We start from the raw sequence: 23,020 nt of genomic DNA on the forward strand, positions 1-23,020 counted from the left end.
AATACCGCATGTTAACCAAAGGTAACTTAATTGTTTTTTGTGCTAGTTGGGCCATATTCACCGTTTTACCACATGGGCCACTTTAGGTTCACATTCAGATTACTCCTGTTTGCCAGAAAAGGCCCATATCATTTTTTGGGTGATATTTGGGCCACAATTTCTATTTTACAACTGTGCCACTTCAGGCTAACATCTATTTGTTTGTATGCAATCTGGGTCTGTATTTAACGTGTTCTTTGATATTTTCTTTGTTTGATCCATGTCTCATATGCCCATATGACCTATACTGCAATCAACCACCAGGGAGCGATCCCGACGATTTGGCTTCACCTTTGGGAAGCTGTCATCTCTATTTGAAGAGCTTTTCTTCCAGGTGTCCAGGGTCTGTAAAAGCAGAGGTGAATGGGAAGATAAATATGGATGATTAAGCTGAATCTTAAAATTTAAACGTATTTCATGACCCACACTGAGCCTATATTTGAATAATGCTGAAAACAGACTTCTGGCTTGGGGGAATTCATTATCTCTTCCTGGTGTGCGAACCATTCCCTCCCTAATGAATCCTCGTGTGAGAGATGCCGCACCGACGTGGACTCGTAAATAGTAAATAAACCACGGGGCTGACCTTCACAATAGTCTTTTCATTGTTTTACTTGCTAATCGTGACTGGTACACTATGATAATAGCATGTTCCATTGTTTTTTTGTTTTTTTCAATTTCCCCGAAGACATGATTACACAACAGCACAGACTTTGATTCAAGCTCCAGTTTCAGCGTATGGCTTCATTAGGGCAAATGGGGTAATGAGTCAGAGTCGGTATACAGTAATTACAACACTGAATAATCAGGCTTGCCACTAATATCTGTCATCCAGTCATGCTTTCCTTCACATGTTTTCTTAGAGTCTGTTTCATACACATCCTAATTAAGTCTTTCATGAAGAAGCCACGAAAACACGTCCAATAAATCAATAGTATCTCTTCCCTGTCTCCGTTCAGTTCTTTACACCTCCTGCATCGACCTGATACACACACACATTAATCACAATCAAAAGCCGGTTTATAATGGGAAGAAAATTATTCATTTATTCAAAAAAGGCTTTTCTTTTTCAAAAAAGCTGTTGCCACCTCACTTTGGGGAATTTACTTTTTGTCTGGGAAAAAAAATGGTGCACTTTATATTCTGAGATCTGGATTATTGCCTCGTGGCCTTTTCCGTGAAGATCCAGGTGGTGACATCTTCAGGAGTTGTGCGTGTGTAATGCAAATGTCTTGGCCAAAGAAAAGAGTTTGAGAGAAAGAGTGAAAAGTACGTTGGCGGAGAGAGCTCAACGCACTAGAAATAACAAAAAACACATGCAAATAACGACAACATCTCCGTCAATTGGACGACACATGCGCTGCAAAAAGTCACGACACATGCAAATACAGAAACTCGCTGCAAATAGCGAAGACGACACCAGAAATGTTTCCAGGGGACCCAAAAAAGTGGCTGTTGTTCAATCCTTGAAGTCTGCTATTCGTCAGTGGTGATGGAACTACACAAAGTACTGAACTACAACCATGTTCATCACTCTTATGAGTCCCCTGGAAACATTTTGGTTGTCGTTTTTCGCAATTTGCAGCATATGAGGTGGTCTATGGCACCAAGTGTCAGCCCCCAATAGTCCTGCCTCCTGCTGCTCTTCCCAGGCTCCACCCCTCGCCTGAGTGTTCTGGACTCGGACCATCTCCATCTTTGTAATTCACATGGACCTAATTTTGTGGACATTTTCCGGAGTTCGTGTCTGAAAATGGATTAACAGGTATCAACAGGGATCCACAGCTCGACTCAGGGGACACCAACGACATGCTAATTGGTCGACGGGGTCAAGGACCTGCATGTTTAACATAACGACTCTCGATACAAGTAACGACCCGCAGAGTTTAAATACCTGAAACCTTCCACTCGACAGAGGTGAGGAAGCCTCTTGGATGAGAGATGAGACGTCTTTAAGAATCACAAGCAAGTTCACGTTTACTACTACTGAAGATGCTTGTGGCCTTGTTTTTCCTGCGCACACACAAACACACACACACACACGCTACATGCAGCCACAGGGGCATTCAACCACATAAATAATTCCACAAGTGCCAGAGGTGATGCATTTCCAACCAAATGCCAGTCCTGAATGTAGTTTTTTCAATTCCTTCATGCAGCAAATATCCCTATGAACTGAATCCTTGCAAATCTGATAAATCTCAAAAAGCCCTGTGAGGTTTTGTTTGTATGCAAAGCGTACGACGGCCGTAGAAAATATTCCTTCCTGGCTTTCATCAGGGGCCAAAAACACGCCGGTGCTTCAGTCCTGTGAATCTGATTTGACCTGACAAAAGTGACAACTGCAAAATAAATGCACATGAATGATTTTTATTAGACTTAGTCGCCGGCTGCATTAGATATTCTCGAGACCTCTCGGAGGCTTTGTTACCGGCACAGTCGATCCATTGTACCAGCCCCTTGTTGGGCACTTGTTTTCAAGTTCTTCTGACCTTGCCTCAAAATGTTCAACACAGGAACAAACACTTTTCAGTGTGTGAGACGGGGCTGAGAGGTGGACTGTGTTTGATGTGCCTCAGGTGGAAAACCGGCTGCAGTCAATAGAGTGTTCTGGTTTGTTGGCCTTGGTGTAATAAGTGGTTGACGATTCAGAACAGTGTGTACTGCAATATACAAAGTAACCACATTTGCACTTCACATGAAAAGTGAAAGATGGTCTCAAGAAATCGAACTGTTTGATTTTGAATTCTATCCAAGGCGACTTGTTTTACACACAGTCCTTTTCAAAAGACATTTGCAATGAACGAGGGATATGCGTGTTTGTTGTACAATTAAAGATGACTTGTTAAATGACAAACTAATACAGGCCACATAGTATATACTGTATTTATTGAAATACATTAAGCTGCCTGATACTGAGTAGCTCTGATGAATTAGATAGATTAGATTTGTATTGGAGGCGAGTCTGTCAGTATTCTTCATAATTGCAGCTGTAACACTTCACTAGCTAATTATTTATTATGGTAAACAGAGCTTGGTTTGTCCAGCTAATTAACGACTGTCAGGAGACAACAGTGTGACAAGAAATTTGAACTATGTACGATATCTGTAAAAATAATAAATTGCCTGGACGGTAAAACATTAAGAGTTCCTCCATTTTTCACCATCCATCTCTCTGTGGATTCACAGAAGCACCAGTCGTCTCCCTCGGTCTGGCCCCCCGGGCTTCCCCCCCCCCCCCAGGCCTGGGAGGAGTTTGATTCAGTCATGGATCAGTCTCCTGGTGAGCCATGTCCACAGAGCAGAAAGTCTACCACTTTGCAGCAGACCTCGCGCTGCCCTGCATCACCGACCAGCCCAGCTCCTGTCGTCTGGAACTGGGTCGCTGACCTGTGAGAGGCTCCCACCTGCGTCACGCCGTGCACCAGCGCGGCACCGGTGAGGCACACAATCTTTCAGTGTAAAAGATCTCATGCCCTGCAGAGAGCTGTGATGTATGAGCCAAATCACCTTGATTAGACCGGATCAAATGAAAGTTTAATGAAACTAAGCTACGGCAGGTGAACGGCATGGAGACTCCATGTTCTCCTGTGTTCCTGCACTAGTTTTGACTTCCTCTTAAAACACGTCGAGGTCAGGCGGGTTGGAAATGATGAATTGTTCATGTGAGCATCAGTCTAGACACTGTGCACAATGTCGGCTGCCTAATGTAGGTTGATGCCCCATGAACCTGGAAAGGATTAAGATAAAAACTACATTTTCAGATTAAGAATTTAAAGGAGACAGATTCTGCTCGTATTCAGGTTCATAATTTTGATTTGGGTTATTACTTGAAAAGGTTCACATGCTCTAATGTTCAGAAAACACATCTCTTTCCTCAAACTGTCCATTGCTGCAGCTCCTCTCTTCAGCCTCTGTCTGATTTTGATAGCTGATAACGCTGAAGTATCGGCTGGACATGGCGTTTCTCTGTAGTAGAGGAGCTCCTTCTACTTCGCAGTTTGGACTTTTAAACTTTGCAGAACGGTTGCATTCAGAAAAAAAAACCTATATAACAAACTCCAGGAAGGATAAACTGAAAAAGTATCATATGTGTCCTTTAAACTCGGATGTATATTAATTAGTTAAAAAATAAGATTATGTGCAAAATGTATTTTTTCACTGTGATCAGCATTTGTGCAAAAACCTGCAGCAGAGCTACAATATTCTTGGGGGCAAATTGCCATAAAACAAAGTGAGATTAATATTCCATCAATATTTAATTTCATAAAAATCTTCAAATGTTTAGAAACACTTTGAAGTGGAGCATCAGCTCATCATGAATACAAAACGATAAACAAATACCCCCCCCCCCCCCCCAAAAAAGAGAGCTGGCAGACGCAGGGGCTGGAAATGAAGACTTCACTGACTCTTGTTGACTGTGACACTAACACAACTGTGACAGATCTCATGTTCATGCTGGAGTCCACCTGCAGATCGACAGTCTGCCTTCCCAGACTGAAAAAATGAAAGAGCATGTCACAGTATGCTGAGGCAAATATTTAATTATTAAATCACTGATATTTCAAGTCTGCAGTGACTCGTCTCTCAGCTGCTAAATATTTAATTTGTTTATTTCCCAGCTTGACCGGACACCTCGCTTATAGTTAGTTTTTTTAAGGAGATCTTTTCATTTTGTCCCTGCAGTGAAACTCAAAGGTCCTGACTCTATTAGTTTTTCTTTTACTATCGTTTTATCTTTATCTCTGTTTACCTGCTTTTGGTAAATCCTCGTTGCAAAATGATTAGATTTACGATTCACTACAGATTTGAACGTTTCCTCAGTTCCATGGTTTTTCGAAGGGGGTGTGGAGGTGGGATTACAGGCTCAATAACATTAGTACTAGCTTTCCATATACAATAACGAATACAAATACTACAATGCATGCACATTTTAACTAAATAAAGAATTATGAAAGTGCAAAAGGCCAAAATCTGTGACAATTTAAAGGGGAAAGGTTGACAGCCTCTAAAGGATGAGATATAATGGGAGTATTATATAACATATAACATAATAAATAAACACAGTCAGCTCCTATCTTTTTCTCTCTTTCTTGCCCTTTATTTCTGCTGCCTTGTTCAACTCTTACCTCCGTCCAGCTTTCTCTCCCTCATCTCACTTTTCCTTCCCTCACATTCGTCACTTTCTGCTCTCGCATGTTTCCTTTCCTTTCGCCTGGATGACATTTCCCTTGCTGATCTCGGCAACATCCTCAAAAAACACTGCAACAAGTATCGAAACAGTTTTCAAGCCATATGGATATTCTACAGCATCTTTTCAGCCCCTGAAATGTATATACACTGTTAATATTAATACGCTGTGTTATCAAATAGATTTCCTGTGTGTGTTTTTCTTCTTTCTCCTCTGTGAATGCCTTCTGCAGCATTTGTTGTTCCCTTTTTTTGCAGAAACACTTGCATGCACGACTCAATTTTGTGTGTGACCTTGTGAACTCACTGGTCTTATTTCAAAGCTCCCAGCTCTAATGATTAAATCATTGCTCTTCACCCTCGAACAAAACCAGCCATCGCTGTGCCTGTTGCGACCCACGGTACACACCAACGAGCCCGGGCGGAAGAGAGCGCGGCGAGAGCACAGCGGAAAGATTGAGATGTGACTCCGACCGTGAGCTTGCAATCAATTAAAGCGCTAATAGATATTCCGCCATGTTTCAAGGAGAAAGAAAAAACTTATTTTCAGAAGCCTGAAAGCTTGATTAAATCTTCCAAAAGGCCTGTGATGGTTATTTTTTCGCGTTTGCCATGAAATAAACAGCCATTATCCCAACAAAGTAAACTACAAAATATTCATTACAAAATGTAATTAATGAACAACCGAATCCTGCCAAGATCCAACTCCGACGGAGTCCAGGTTTGATTTCCCTCCGCTGTCTAACCAGAGATAGCGCTCATGGGCCGCTCCACTCTTCTACCTCACGCAGACGCTGTTTGAGAGTTTATTACACTTTGGACAGCTGGAGAGTGACTGGAAGTGAGTTGTACTCCGTCTCAGTGTGCGGTGCCGTGTGCACCCTGCTGCAGCTGATTCAAGTCCAAGTCTATCCGAAGGATAATTAGGACCCGAGCACCGACAGTGCGATATTTAAAATATACAGATTTAATAATGAAGTTATGTTTATAAAGTATATTTCTGTGTTTGAATTTATTATTTCTTTTCAGCATTTTTCTGCTATTTTAAAAACTACTGCATACTTCACCTGGTTTTAAACATTCAACCGTCAAAATGTTCAGCTCATTAAGGACATGTCTGCTTTTCTTCCTCCATCTGATACCTTTTGAAATATTAAGCTTTTATTCATATTTATAAACAAATTTAATTGGTTCTTCTTCTTCTTTGGTTAACTGCGGGTTAACTCCAGGTTAACTCCAGGATAGCTGGGGGTTAACTACTGGTTAACTACGGGTTAATTCCAGGTCAACTGTGGGTTCATTCCGGGGGAAATATGCATATCAATATATATATTAATTAATAATAAGATAATAAACAATAAAAAACAGTTTAAACATAAAAACGACATCAGAGTTACGGCTCCGCTCATTCATCTTATCACATTTTTTTTACATTTTATATTAAATGTAAAAAGAATGCAAATGAAGCAAAGCAAAGCGTTAAAAAATAACCTTACACACACCTCTCTTGTCTTGTAATGACCACACCATTAGGTTCTCGTATGCTGCTGCTTTAGATTTCTGAATGTGTATCTCGGCTATTGACGGAGGCAGCAGTTTTTTTTTTATTTAGATCAATACAGCATGAATCATCCCTTTGAGCAGCCTTGACACTTGCCTCAGCTTATCATCAGTGAATGTATGCACCACCTCAGCAGTGAGCTATGTGGTAATTTGCTCTGAATTGCTGGTTTACTGTTGAATATGCACTCAGGTGTTGGTTTCTGCAGGTTTGAGGGTCAGCTGCAGCACGGCAACGCACAGATGAGATTTGAACACATATATCATAACATCTTATGGATAAGTGCACTGCTGGTGGGCCACTCTCCCTTGTGAAATCATGTTACCATGATGATGAAGGTCCTCTAACATTAACCCAGTCAGGGATCTTCACCAAACCATTTTGTTACCATGACAATCAAAGTCTATGCTCTGATTGGTTGTACCTGAGGGGGGGGTAGGGACAAGGGGGGTTTGTCTCTGAGTACGTCTATGCCCTGGTAAATACTACAATTCAAAATGTGACTGCTTCCACAAATGGTAGATTTATGGCAGTGATTCCGAACCAGAGCTTCTCGTATTCCAAGCTGTACGTCTGCATTGAGAGATCATGGAGTAATAGACTGTTTATTAGGATGGACGACATGACAGCTTCCTCAAAATTGAAGCCAAACAATCTTGATCGCCCCCTGATGGTTGGCTGTAGTATAGGTCATAAACCCTGCTGCCTATATGTATACAGAAAAAAATCTGGATATGTATATCTATTTAAAATCCCCTCACACAAACACATTTGTAACATGAGGGTTATTGTGGCTGAAGGAGCTCAATCAGACAATGAAGAACTGGGAATGGCATCGGCAAAGTACCTGTGTTTTCATATTGATAAAATGTATCAGAGTGGATCAGATTCCCAGAGACTCGTTACTAGTCACCAGCTCGTTTCTCTGCTCCTCAACAGTTCTCCATAAAGTCTGACGCGGAGGAAACGAGAAGCTTGTCAGTCCTGTCAGAAAAGCTCTTATACCACTGAAATATGTGCTCTTGTTACCGCACAGACCTGCAGAGACTCTCCACCGACACAAATTGGAGTTAACCTTGAAAATTTGATACCTTGATACTTTGAAATACGACAAAAGACCAAAGATCAAATATTGAGGGAGAAGACTTTGCCGGAGAGATTATGCTCATAAGATTTTCTCTCACTTCAACATTTTATTAAACGGTATTTTTTTTTTTCTCTCCTACTCTGAGGAGAGTCGATTTACATCGTATGAAAGGTGAACTGAGGACCTCAGGGGCCTCTACATTTCCTTTCCCCTCCTTTCAACAACTTGCCTCAAAATCTCTCTGTGTTCCCTCTTTGTCAAGTGGTAGTGGATAATCTTACCTGGTATGAATGGTGATCTATTTTAGGAGCTCTGAGGTCTCTCCTCTTTTAAGCGGATAAAAGATTATTGTAAGATTCTTGCCACAGTCAAGACAGAGCTTAGGCAGTCGACATCATCGCAGTAAGAGAGCGAACAACATTGACGTCAGAAAGTTAGAACTGATGAGTCTTTGCCTCCTTCCTCCTTCACAGAGGTATCTACTCTTTCTCTTGTGCCGAACCTCTCACACACTTAGCAATGCAGCAAGAACACTGGTCATCCATTTAGCTGTCATCCTAATGACTTGAAACTACACAAGGTGTAGATTACTATGACAATGTGCATGTAACACTATTCCCAATTCCCAACACTGGTTGTTGCAGTTTTTATGATCTCTGAGGCCAGATTTTGATCGGACGACTTCTGAAAGTAGAGGGACCAAGACGGATAATAACAAAAACACCCAAAGAAATGTGTTAGTTCATGATATCAGTGTTGAATTATGACATGTGTATATTTTACAGTACAGTATTTTCATATTGTGCCATTCAAAACTAGAGTGGCATGAGGGCGCATACCTCTGAACCCACTGAACCAGATCCACACCAAAATTTGACCTACAGTAGATGGCTCTCAGTAGAGGGAATACCTCCATAGATATCAGTCCCCTAAACATCCAGATCCATGAATTATTCTCTGGGAAACCAAGGAAAACAGAAACAAACATTCAACCAACAAAAGGACAGGGGCGAAAAACATAATTACATGTTATAATTACATGTTATTATTATTATTACTATCATTATTATAAAAACTTGAAAAATCTTCGAGGGGTGTTGAGTTATGTATCATATGTATACGACTTACCTGCCATGTCGTCTGTGTCCTGTTCCGAAAAGCACAACCGTACACAGGTTATATATTAAAACTAAACCATCTGGATTCAGCTGCTGAAACGTTCACTTCACTTCCTCCAATTATGATGGAACCTGAGGGTCAGGCAGTAAATTACCTGATGACTCACCGACTCGCTATTGTGGCGAAGACTATTATGTAGTTATATGTTCTGCATCGTCCACCGGGGCAGTTGAGTTTGTGACGGGAGTAAATCTTTGTAACCTTGAGCTGGAGTTGCATTCGAGGCGGTGTGATAAAGACTGACGGAGCAGATGTGTAAACCTGCAAACTACTGCTCTCTTGATGAGAGGGTGAGTGGTAGATGCAGTTGTTGCATTAGTCAAACTGGTGGTGTCTCCCACTGACGCAGCTCGTCTAAAGTGCTGCAGCACAGACAGACAGCTCCACTGACATCCCCCCGATCTCTTTCTTTCTCCTCGGCTCGTCCTCACATCTTCCTCCTCCGTCTCGTCTGGCGGAGGCGGTCGTCTGCGTGCACAGGTTATGTTTTAAACATCACGCGCGCAGTCGGTGATAACGCACTTTGAAGCTCAAATTTCACCGCTCCGGGATTAAATGTTAATGGTTTTTTCGAATCCCCGCTGTCACGTTCATTTATGTTTCTTACCCAAATAGTAACATGAACAAGTGTAGTAGCAGAGGATATGAATTCAGAAAGGCTTCGTCTGTGTGATAGCACCGCGGAAGAAAACATGCAGGCTTGAGTACAAACAAGTGTGTACTTGTGTAATTTGTACACACAAGCTTTAAGTACATGAAAGTACACATGAGATCTGAGAGGAAAAAAAACTATTGATAAAATCAGATCGTTAAAGTGGCAGAGATCTAAATTAGCTTGTCAAAGTTCTTCCATCTGGACGTTAGATTTTTTTCGGAGGATGCAAATTTAAGCTCATCCATTCAATCCGGCAGCTTTGACATGACACGAATCAAGCGTAATGTAGTTTCGACAAGTGCTGGGATGAAGTTTAGCCTGAACGTCTATGTTTTTTAACCAAAATTATCGAGTCTGAAAGCGTAAACGTGTTTATTCATTCGTGACACTTCACATTTCCATAGTGAAAAGTCAACAGTTGGTTTGAGCACATGTCGCCAGCAGCTGTTGTCAAAAGAGACAATGACAAGCAGAAAAGAACAGATTTGGGCCAGTATTCCAATCCCTGACTAAAACTCTTAAAAGATTAAGTAAAAAGATCTACTAAGAATCGCTGAGGGGTTGGTAAATATGTTGGAATGCGGCAACAGAACCAAATGTTTAATAACTTTGTCTCGTGGATGTATTATAACGTTTGCCTTTCACGTATCGTATGAAGAACGTAGCAGGAGATTGTCGGAGTGAGACACATTCACTAGTGCAGGAGAATGTGGCGTGTGGGTCGAGGACGTAGGAGGCAGGACATGACGTATAGAGTCCACTGCAGAGATCATGTATTTTTTGTTTCCAGCACATCAACACCAGCATTGGCCCTCATCACCAAAAGCTCTAAAATGTCATCTTCTTTCCAAGTTGAGGCCTTGCAGCAGCAAAACCAAATTTGAAAAGCTTGAACTCTTTTGATTAACACATTATATAATTGTTCTCACTCTCCTGACTCAGCACAGCTCTAAACCATGTGTGTCATTTACCAGAATGGTCTCCGTCACATGTTAATACGTAGGGAAACCTTCTGTCCCTATAGATCCAGATATTAACGCCTGTGTTCTCATCAACGTGTTGTGCTCAGTAAAGAACATTATTTTAGTTTTCCCCGTCCAAATTAACTTTCTCCCATTGGATTAATCCTGAACCAAAGCCTTGTTGGGATTTAATCGATTACACACCTGATTGGCCACGATGAGCATCAGCACCCAAAGCAGCTCAAAACTACTAATATCTAATCACTTGCTAAATCACCAGAGTTTTAGTACATTTCCTGATGCTCACTAATCACTTTCTACATCTTTAATTTAGACTGTATACAATCCTCTTTCATGGGATCCTCTATCCAAGTCAAATGGAGAATGAGTCAAGAAGCTTTACGGTCTCTTGTGGGTAAATGTCTAATTATAATCCTCGCAACATTCATCCCCTCATGAGAGATTTCTGACACATTCTGCGGAGAAAGTGAAACAGAGAAGAAACTGGATTTTGTTACTTAGCAGCGCACCACCCGGGAGTCTCTCCCACAGAACACACTGTCAGGTTGTGTGTAACTACACAATCTGAAAAAAAAGCAATATTAAACTGAACAAGGTAACAAATTAACCCTCCGTGCGACTGGGACTCCGTTCACCTCACGTCACCGATGGCCTTTTCCTCATCAGCCTGACTTTTCCTTCCCTTCAGCATCAATTTGAAACTCCTATTTGTCGATGCTGATCCTTGTCAGGACGGAAACGATCATCAGAAAGATTAACGCCTCACTGAGTCGCTGAGAGCGATTCTGTCGTGGACCCCAAAAAAAACACAATCTCATATTTTTAAGATTGATGGACCAGATTCCATCCAGCAAATTTGTTAATATTTCTTGTCGCGTATTGGAAGCCTCATTCGGGCTGGAAATAACAGAGACAAGAAGAAATGAGGTCACAACCAAGTGACGCACTGATTCAACATCTTTTTGCCTATTTCAAATCTCCAATGCAGTTTGTACTGTGCCCTGTAAAATGGTTAAAAAAACAAGATGTGTATGATGTGTATGTTTTGTATTTTTACATAGAATTCAATGTAATTCCACATATTTAACATTCAAGGCCATTAAACAATTTAACAATCCAGTAAAAACTATTATCCCTGTTATATTAATTTACAGATTACTACTTTTATTTTATGGTTAATATTTTAATAGAAGTAATTTACTGTGAATCTGTGAAACCAGACCACCATCTTCCCCCTGAGCTGAACTCAGTGTCTAAACAAAAACATAAACCAGTTTCATAATGATGTAGAGTTTACAGGTGGATATTTTACTGCAGGATCATTAATCCTGGCGGCATTAGCTCATTTCTGCTGCGCCCAAGTGGCAGGAGAACCCTTATTATTTCAGATTTACAGTTCTCACGCATCCTAACGAAGGCAGGTAAAGCGAGAGTGGGACAGCTGGCCAATCAGAACTGACTGGGCTTTATTGGGGGGAGGAGGGGGGCCTTAAAGAGGCAGGAGCTAAAACCAAGTTTTTCAGACAGAGGCTGAAAAGAGGAGCTGCAGCAATGGACAGTAGATGAGTGATAAGTTAGGATTTTCTGAACATTAGAGCATGTAAAACTTTTCAAATAATAACGCATATCAAAAATGATCAAGCTGAATATGAGCACGTTTTATAGGTGTTCACATTGCAGGAATTGAACCCCTTTTATCATATTGCATAAATATACCCTGCGACAGCCAAGGCGGTCACCTGACCTTTGGAGAAGGTGTTTTATCGCTAAAGACGAGACCTAAAACCCCCTGAAACAAAAACGAATTTGCTAAGTGCCGTCAAACGGCGGGCAGGCAATATTCTCGGCATTATTGCCCAGGTTAAAGTTCCGTTCGGTTAAATCAAACAAGCAGGGCAGTGGCATCACGTTGATGAATACTAAACACGCCACGTCATTCTCAATTTTCTCGACGGCTTCATCCGAGGACACAGTTCAACACAGTGTAGAAGCACTATCTCAGTGCAGCCTTGTAACCATCAGTACCCACATGTGGTCCTGGGCGTGGGGGGGGGGGGGGTGCTCCTCTCTCATCTTGTCATCCCTCCCGTCCCGGGTTCCCTGACGCACCTCGGCAGGACACTTTCCGAGCCGGGAGAAAATCCTGTGTGAACAATGACCAGCGAGGGGAAATTAAATAGAAAAAGGAAATGACAGAAAGAGGTGAGACAAGTGCCCGAGGGAAGCGGATTCATATGAATTGAAGATGACCGGAGTTTAAGCAAGCAAAGCACACCTGAATTGTTTAGCAGGCGCTTTGTGCAAGTATGTATTCACACACACACACACACACACACACACACACACACACACACACACACACACACACACACACACACACACACACACACACACACACACTCTGTTCAACCCTAAACCTTCTGTCTGTCTTGGCAATTTTCTACTTAAGTACCTTCCTATCTGAACACTTTCTCCTTTTTATATGAGATGAAAAGATTTTTTTTATATTTTCCCTTTGGACATTTCCATAAACCATTCAATCATGCAATGGAATAATTCCTTTGAGCCCAGTTAAAAGAACACTGAGGTAACATTACAGAGAAAGGCGGAAAGAAAAAGATTTTCACGGTGCAGTGTGTGTTCAGTGGGGTGCAGCGCGGCGTGCCTCAGCCTCCCTTCCTCCACGTACTGCAGGTGCGAGCGCTCACAGCTCGGAGCCCGGCAGACTTCCTGTCCTGCCCCCGTTCCCAGACATCCTCTTCCCGCCGTCCTTCCACAGGTGACTTTCCTCATATCGGCCCCCAGCTGACTTGACAGGAAGCAGACAATGTCATTAAAAGCACACCGCATCTGCCGAGGGGGTGGGGAGGAATGTTAAGTGTCCTGAGATCTGCCACTTAATGTGACAAGGGCATTTCACCACCTGACACAGAAGAGAGGCTCCTTTCGGAAATAGAGACGCCGCACCACAGGCCACACTGTGAGCGTTACCTCCAAATGCTCTTCAGTATTTTCATTTTTTTCTCTATTCAGCCACAGACTGACATAAACAAATGGATGACGCGTCTCCACTTTCTTCCACGATTCCAGAAATGAAGCCAAAATATCCCAGATACAAAGGCTTGCACACGCTCGACCAATCACGAGTCCGTCTCAGCTGTCAATCGCGTCGCTTCACCCCGTTTGTACAACGTCAAATTACTGATCCAAACCAAACATACTGGATTCTGAATAATTATGAATTCTGCTTCTGTTTAAGGACGTTTGTCAAATCTTCTTTGTCTACACCAACCACTTAACATAACTTAACACTTAACGTAACACAGCTACTAACGATGACACAAATGGGAATTATGTAAAGTCCTGTAGCTGTAAAGACAATTTTCTCGGGCCTCTGTCTCCTCTGTCTCTGTCTCTGAGGACACACCAAAAATAAAGTTGTCTTTACAATCTAGTCCGTCATTAGTATTTGTGTTTCCTGTCTGAGTGTCAAGAGTAAACAGATGTATTTATTGAACCATACAAGCAATCACCCGTCGGAGGAGCGAGCCGCCGGTTCCTCTGATTGGTGGACAACACTCTTTACCTCCTGACCCACAGCCGTCCCTTGAGACTGTGTCAATAAAACGTCCAATATGTTTTTTTGTCGGAGGGACATCATTTCCTCCTCAGCCAACAGTTACCACATCTCCCCGGTTACCAATGGCAAACAAGTTGAAACGGGCGGTTTAATATTGTTGCTGGTCTCCATGGAAATGCACCAAACTATGATCATTTTACATAAAAAAAAAAAAAACTGCATGTAATTGGTACCAACCTTCAGATACAGCGATGGAATAAGAGTGTGATTTACTTCTGAAATATGTGATAACATTTCTCAAACTGGGAATTCGCTGAAATAGAAAATACCTTATGCACACCGCCCACTTGTTTCTGTAATGATCTGTATGTCAGCACCAGCACATCTGAAGGTTCTCATTCGAGCGGATTATTTGAGAATTAATGAAAACATGTACAATGTTGATGTTTATGGATGTGAACGTATCACTCCTCAGAGGCAGATTCGCTCCAGAGGCAAAGCAGTGTATGTTTTTTCTTCATATACGATCATAGCAGCACATGCTTCCATCAGTAGACCTACTGGTGTTGAATTCTGATCTGAGTTACGCTGCCATTAGACACATGAGCAAAATTACAAGCGGTAGAAAACCAGTATGTATAGGGCCGAACCTTATGGATGTAGACTAATGACCATGCAATTAAATTTAAATTGTGCAGACTGGGATTTATACACACATTTGTTGACTGAGGCTGCTCCACTTTCTCGGAGCGTTCACCATATGGCCTCGCTGATATCTGCGATTCCAGCCATGCATGGAGAATAAAGCAAGGTCACTCCGACATCACGTCGCATGTTCCACGTGTGGTGTGCCGTCATTCCCCCCCGCGTCCATTAAAGCAAACATACTATCAAGTGAAATCTATTTGTGGCAGCTCCTCCGATAAGCCACCACCTAAAGGATACACATGTTTATAATGCACAGCAGTCCGCAGCAGCGGGAGGGAGAGCGAAGCAAATCCCCTTTCAGAGCGCGAGCGCGAACGCCTTCTGATTGACCGCAAAGAATCATTATAGCGGGGTGGCGATGTGTGGTAGGTCAGCTGCCGTCACCTGACGCAGCTTAGCATGACTTCGAGTTCTGCCTCCCTCCTCATTTGTCCCTGAATCAGAGTTAACCACGCCACCTAAGTGAAATATGGCATTGGCAGTCGTTTTGCATACCACACATGCTTTGATGCCCTTCTCATCTGTATCACTGCAGGACAGGAATTGAGTTTCCTCTGGAAAATAGACCCATGCTGCTCACTTTCATGTTTGTCAACAGCCCCTACGGGTACGACAACGGCAGGATACTGCCAGTTTTGGGCAGAATACTCGGGGGAAGGGTTTTAATGCGAGGATACCGAAGCCTGAATTTGATGAGTAACTTATTCTGTCACAAAACCTGAATAAGTAACTTATCCCAAAGACATTTTGATCACCCTCAACAGGGATGGATTCATGCATTTGTCAAGATGTCAAAGACTGAACAGATTTTAATATCTGAAAAATAGTTTATGAATACGGAAAAGAGATCTGCCAGAAAGCTTTATTGCCTATACCTCTGCTGCTGCACCTTCTGACAGAGCAATTTATGTTTAAAATCTCTTCATATTGAATAAAAGAATATATCCCCAAATCTTTACACTCCTTATCACACACCTTCGACTGAATATAAAGATGTACGACACGTCTCCACTTCCTCCCACTATTCAGAAATAAAGCCAAAGTATCCTGGATACCAACGCTGCTATTTTGTGGATTTTGGGCCAAAGTCTGCAGAGCAGCGATTGAGGGATGGAGCCGTGATAACACTGATATCTGCACTTAACCAATTGTGAGTCCGTCTAACCCGTCGATTATTACATTTTATCCTGTTTTTACAGCATTAAATAAGTAATTAAAACCAAACTTAGGGGGAAATGAACTTACATTAATGTGGTAAGAACTACCTAAAATAACAAAGAATTATTTGCAGTGTACTTTTGTCTTTTTATCTTGGTCCATGTCCCATCCACTAACAGGGAGGAGGTGGGGTTTAGGACCTATACTACAGCTCGCCACTAGGGACCATTAAGAAGCTTTGCCTTTTTTTTTTTATGTACATGTATATGGCCAACACTAAAACAAAAGTACAGCTAAGCTTTTTTAGGCATAACAAGATACCTCGAAGATTTAAACCTTAGACTCCATCGTTAAATTTTTACTTTCACAGCTTTCTAACACTGAAAGCTACAGATCATCCTGAGAGTGAACTTCACCTCCTGTGTTTTCTACTAAAAAGATTTAAGGAGAAGTTAATGAGCAAGTTTCTCATGTTCTGTTCTGAGTAAACAGGTTTTAAAGCTGCAATTCTGACTCTGTTAACCAAGAATTAATTCTAAAAGTTCCTCTCCCCCCCCCCCCTGCGTTTCCCTTTTTTTTTTAATTTCAAAGTCTGACTCAGTCGCCACATGACTTCAAAGACAGCAGAAGGTCTCTTGTGAATTCCCTTAATCAGGACATAAAGTGTGAGTCTTAAAAGGGTTGATTTCCCGCTGCATCATCACTTTAGCTCCAATATAAACACAGACACACACACAGCCCTGTTTCTAATTACTGAACAGTGAGAATAATCTACATTTGCTACAGTATTTCTGTTCTGTGACCGTGTGAGGGAAAAAGAAGCTCAGATTCTACTGTAATCTGATTTCATGTGGGATCTGCAGCCGCTGATACGGGTTCATCTTTGGGTTTGTTGATAAAACTGGAAATATTTGGCTTTCTTCTTCAACTTTTTGGGTCAGTGTCTGGCTGGAGGCCGTTCATGTCCAACGTCGCCATGTTTGAACTGAGACAGGGGAGAGAGATCTCAAATAAAATGTGAGATAAGAGAAAACCGCATTGTAGATTTCAATGTTAACCACAGGCAGAACATATGATTAATAAAACAACGACAGGACATAGAGATTCTATCAAGTTGCTAGGGACTTGATATTTTAAAGCTTCCACATACCACATATCTGCAGCCAGTGCAGATATAATATCGTCAATGCCACGGTGATGTCACCCATTCATTTGTAAACGGTTGTTTTGAAGCCTTGATTTTGGCATTTCGTCCAGCGCCATCTTGTTTCACAAAAAAACAGGAGTAACCTTATTTGGAGAAGTGTGTGTGGGGGGGGGGGGGTGTAGCCTGACAACACTGCACGCCCACCTACACCTGTGACCTGCAGCCATTGGATGGTTCTACCTGTCAATTTCCAGTATCCACGCCCCGATGAGGAAGGTGCTTTATCGTCTATTTGACTGTAAATGTACAAAATGTACCTCATGTTGTAAATCACTGGATGAGATTGGAAACTAGAGATTCAGACCATAAACTCAATGGGAAGTTGTTCTCATAGACTTCAATAGAAACTGACAGAATAGTGTCACCCTCTAATGGTGATTTGTACAGGTTTCAATCGCGTTGCCGGATCCGGAGTCGACATCCTTTTTTATATCCAGTCTGTGTTCAAAGCTGAAAAGAAGCCACATTTTTCTGATGTTATTTTGGCACAAACCTTGAGATCTTTTTAGTGCCATTAGCGCTGCTCGACACCCCCCCACAATCTGCTTTAGCTGACGTTTCCTCAGCAACCTGTGAAAAATGTCTCCTCTGCTCTGTTGACAAACTCGCGATCATTAGTGCCCAGCATCTCACTCACGCTTCTTGTGACCCATCATCTCCTTGACTCTGCTCTCTGCTGTTTCTGACCAGTCTGAGCCGCCCGCTCTTTTTCTTTTAAAAAGGATATTATTCATCTTCAGCTTTCGCCTCAGATGTCTCTCGCCTTTTTACAGAGATTTGAGATTATTGGACCACAAAAAATTCCAAATAATTATGAACAGAAGTCTCGCTTCAAGTGTCGTGACGGACATTTTTAAGCATGCAGTGTAGTGCAACCTTTGATTAGAGGAGAAATCCAATCTGGACACCTCAATCAATTTTAGACCAATTTCCGAACTCCCATTCATGCTCGAAGCGTTTGAGCAACACATCAAATGACAAAGATCCTGTGTGTCGTCTCAAAGCTGCAAAATCGAATGTGCGCTGTGAAAAACGCCACATTTACTTGAAATCCTCATCCTGTGTGTTAATATTCCCTTTAATCTTCTTTCAGAGGATAGATTCTTGACCCACGTTAAAATGAGAGCTTCTTCGGAACAGATCAAGATTTATAGTATATTCCGCCTTTATCTGATATGCTAAGATTAAATAGAATACAGACAATAATAGAGATGATACAAACTGGAATAATTTATCTACAAACACTGATCAAATACTGATTCTGGAATCTTAGAGTATGTAAATCAATGTGTGCGTCACATGGAGTTTTAGAATATTGAAGACGGTGACACAGTTAGAGTCTCTCTGCAGACTTCACACACACTCGTCACCCCGCACACACTTTTTCATTTATGCCTGAAGGACCAACTGAATTTCAGTGCTTTCAAGTTTTATTGTTCAACTGTTTTAAATCATTCGCCATTGCTGTGACGCTTAACCTTGTTACTCTGCGCGTCAGCACAGCCACGTAAGCAGGGCATTGTTTTAGTGTGTGTGTTTGTGTGTGTGTGTGTCTGTGTGTGTACGGTGTTGAACTAGCAACGAATATATCTGGGAGGATATCTCCAGGCAATTATTGTTTGGAGCTGATCAGTCAACGGTTGTTGTCCAGGTCAACAAAAATATGGTCCAAAAAACACCTTTTCCCAGATATTTCCAGAAATAATCGAGCTGGAGAAACAGTCTAAAGTGGATGTTCTTCAGAACACAAGCTGCCCCATCATATGATATCATATGGTAATTGCAATCATGAATAAGTCACAAAGAAATCAGAAAATGCAGTCATGCATAGTTTATAAATGAGTTTTTCCAGGATGCCATGGTCGGAAGCTCCCTAACGAGGCCCATATGCCCAGTTTGCACTTTCTTTATTATTTTGATGCCAGATGAATCGTCAGAAGAATAGAAGGATTAAAACGCTCCTGCCACTGTGAAGTCAGAGAATGACATCATTACGAAATGGGATTATTACAATACAAAATACATGCAGCATGGCCTGATTGGGGTACAAAGAGTGCGCAGGTTATGCATCACCTCTCCAGTGCTTTTCATTCATGGTGATATACAGCAATATATTACTCACTGAAGGGAGCTCGGGAATTCCCAGTGCCATCAGGCTGCTGTTTGGACAAACAGCAACTGGTTCTGCAGCTCTGCTGGAACTCCAGCTCTCTTCTCAGGTTGCACTGGTGGCAGAACTTATCAGGCTTCAAGAGATAAAACAGGATCCCACATGAGGTGACTGCTGAGGACATGACAGAGACGCTGGTGGAGCAAAGCAAAGGAACTCAGAGTGAGCCGCTCTGGGAGTTCGAACCCGAAGACTTTGATGACACTGGAGGTGAACGCGAGCATGAAGATGAGAGATGTGTGATTTGAAGCCACAGAGGTTTCTCAACACACCAGAGACCAGCTCTCCCTGTTTTCAGCAACCAAAGATCGTTAATGGAATCAGTATTATTCCTGGAGCCTGACGGAGCAGCAGCAGCAGCAGGAGGCACGCAGATACAAGCCACTTGGCCCAACAGAGGTGGTGATAAGAGGTGCTTCTCAAAGTCCTGCAGGGCCTCAATCCAAACATCTACTTTTACAACCCAATGGCTGTCAGCGTCACAGAGGCTGTGGTTGCAGGTCCTCCAGTTCCACGTATTGCCCCTGATTAAACTGCTGCCATTGCTGCAGAGCAGGATGTGCAGCAGTAGGTTCAATATTTAGTTCATACACGAAGACTGAAAGAAGGTCTCAGACCTTTGGACGCCATTTAATTATACATGAATAGTTAGAGCACGCATATTCTTATACTTATACTAATGCATTCCCTAGGCTATTACCATAACCCCTCACCATCACAATTGAACTAACCCTAACCCCAATCCTAAACCTGATTCTAACCCTAAAACCAAGTCTTTACTCTCTAACAGCTCTTTGGAAAAGTGTCCTAATTCCATAAGGCTTTTAATAATAAAAATGGTACAAGTAGACACACACACGCACACACACACATGCACACGGTATAAACTCAGCTTTGTAATCATAACATATAAAAATCCCTGAAACAATATTTGCAATAAATACCAGGTTTTGACCCTTTGCATGTAAACATCATCATGACAACAGAGAGAAGCCTCTTTGAGTTGTAATTTAATTGACACTAATTCTCTGCAGCAGGTGTCTTTCCTTTGCTTGAATTTAATTGTACTAGACTAGTTTAATGAGACATTAAGCACAGGACACATTTACAAGCCAAGCGGTTACATAACTTGGAGGGATCTAAACACGAGCTTGCTTGGTATATCACTCGATGACGTGTGTGTCAGTAGATGATTCCGAAATTGCCCAAAACACATTGCACATTACTCTTGATGTGAGATTCTGAGGCTCTGTGTTTTATGACTTTTCTGCCAATAGATCTGAATCAACAAACCCTGAAAAAAGTGTGAGTTATGGTTGTTTTAATTAGTTCTCCAACACCCGCATGTGTGGCCTGGTCGTTAAGAGAGTGTGATATCAAACTCTAGTTTAGCAAAATATGGGAATGTGATTCCCAATGGTGTGCTTAATGACCTGAGTATATTTCAAGATGCATAGGGGCTTTTTCTGCTGTCGTTTTTTTCGCAAACCTCATAAAATACAGGCCTGCTGGTTCTTCACGGACGCACCAGTGCTCACGACCAAGTTTGACTCACCACCGAACGAAGTACGACGCCTGAGGTCGTACATTTCTGAGGCATCCAGTACATATAGGCCTACATTTGTGTTTTTGCATCAGGGAGATGATGCTTGGTACGAGGTGGGAGTTTGTATTGAACAACAACAATCAGATACATTCACAAAAGATTTTTTTTTTCTTCTGTGACACAAAAATAGCTCACAGTTTAGAGTTGAGGGTAAATGGGAATAGAAGGCAAAGGAAACAGCTTCCTATATGTATGTAAATATATATAATTATTTTGACTGTAAATATTTTATTATGATACATTTGAGGTGAAAAAGGGAAATACTGAATATGTTCAACTTAAGTCAAGTCAAATGTTGGCTTCAATTGCATTAGCCAAAAAAAAACTAAATTAACTAAATACGAATGTTTCATTTTGCACAGAGCTGTTCTTGGCTTCTTCTTCTTCTTCTTCTTAATTCGGTTTATTGGTGGGTGGCAACCAACATCAAGGTGCATTACCGCCATCTACTATATCTCTTGTTACCCTACGTGATAAATGGGATCAAATGAGTTGAGCACTTCCTCTCCCTCCTCTTCCCCTACTTGCCAAAATAACCATGTATACGAATGTTGTTTTTTTTAGCCAGATTCTGCAGAGTAGTGATCGGGGATTGAGCCGTGGTATCATGGTCCCTCCGCTACACGTGATCGACCAATTGGGGCGTCAGTCTGTGCACTCTCAGCTTTTTAAAACCGAACTTACAGGAAATATTAGCACTTTGAAATACATCAATGTGATAAGAACTACCTATAATGACAGAAATCATCTTTAAGGAAAACTTGACATGTAATTAGATTATTTTGTTTGGTCTTTCTCCCATACAATAACATGGAGGAGACAGGGTCTATGGTCTATATGGAGCCGACCACTAGAGGGCAATTGGGAAGCAGTCATGTTGTCCATCTTTAGTTGGATCATGGTTCGTTAAACTACGAGCCCGGGGCTGCGAGGGTCGAATACGTCACGTTATCAACTACATACAACGTTTTTTTGACTCGTGCTGCTTGTGTCACAGGATTCGCGTCTCAGCCCCCAGTAAAGGAAGGTGCATCATGGGAGAAACAACGCTGCAGCTCGTGTTCTTTTGTGCCATCCGAGTTCTCTTATCTTGCCCTCACTTCGTGCACAGTGGCAATCCTTGTTCCCTCTCCTGGACTGATTGATTTGCTGTGGCAGTAAGATTGGGTCAGGTGGGTCACACGACAGGTTGTGGATTTATCTCTTGCTTTATTAATGAAGACGACATATCCGGCTGCTCTGAACATCCCGATATCTTGTTTTCTTCTTGTGCGGTCACTCTGCCGTTTGATTGTCACTTCTGCCAAAGTGCTTTGTCGCTATTTAAAGGCTTCGTGATTCAGATGATGCCGTCTTCTAAAAAATGAAATAGAAGTAATTTCCCCACCCTGACAGAACAGAGCAATTTCCTCAGTGTCATGCACATAACACCCCTGTCAATCACGTGGAAAACTGGATCCTCCCAGAAGCCTTTGCTTTATATATATATACAGTACATTAACTATATAGTGAGGTCTCGATGCTGCAGGGCTTTTTACATCCATTACATGATGGATCACTTAAGCACTTGTTTTGGTATCTGCATTCTTTCATTGTACTTTGTGATTGTTATTTCCAGGGGAAGCCATTCTACCATCCATCTCCACTAATATCACCTCCACTAAAAGGAGCAGCCTCTCCCATATGGATCCTTCTAATCCTTCTGCGTGTGTGATGGGATGCTTTCACAAATACTTAACAGATGAGCTGTAATGTTTGCATACACTCAGAACTCATCAAGAGCTGAAAAGTGGTCATATAGCTCCCCCCCCCCCCCCCCCCCCCCCCCCCCCCCCCTGGTTGACCTATACAGTAATAAGAATGGAAATACATCCTGAGAGCCTCTTTACAAGCTGCT

This window comes from Hippoglossus hippoglossus, chromosome 19 (assembly GCF_009819705.1).
Source record: "Hippoglossus hippoglossus isolate fHipHip1 chromosome 19, fHipHip1.pri, whole genome shotgun sequence".
Taxonomy (NCBI): Eukaryota; Metazoa; Chordata; class Actinopteri; order Pleuronectiformes; family Pleuronectidae; genus Hippoglossus; species Hippoglossus hippoglossus.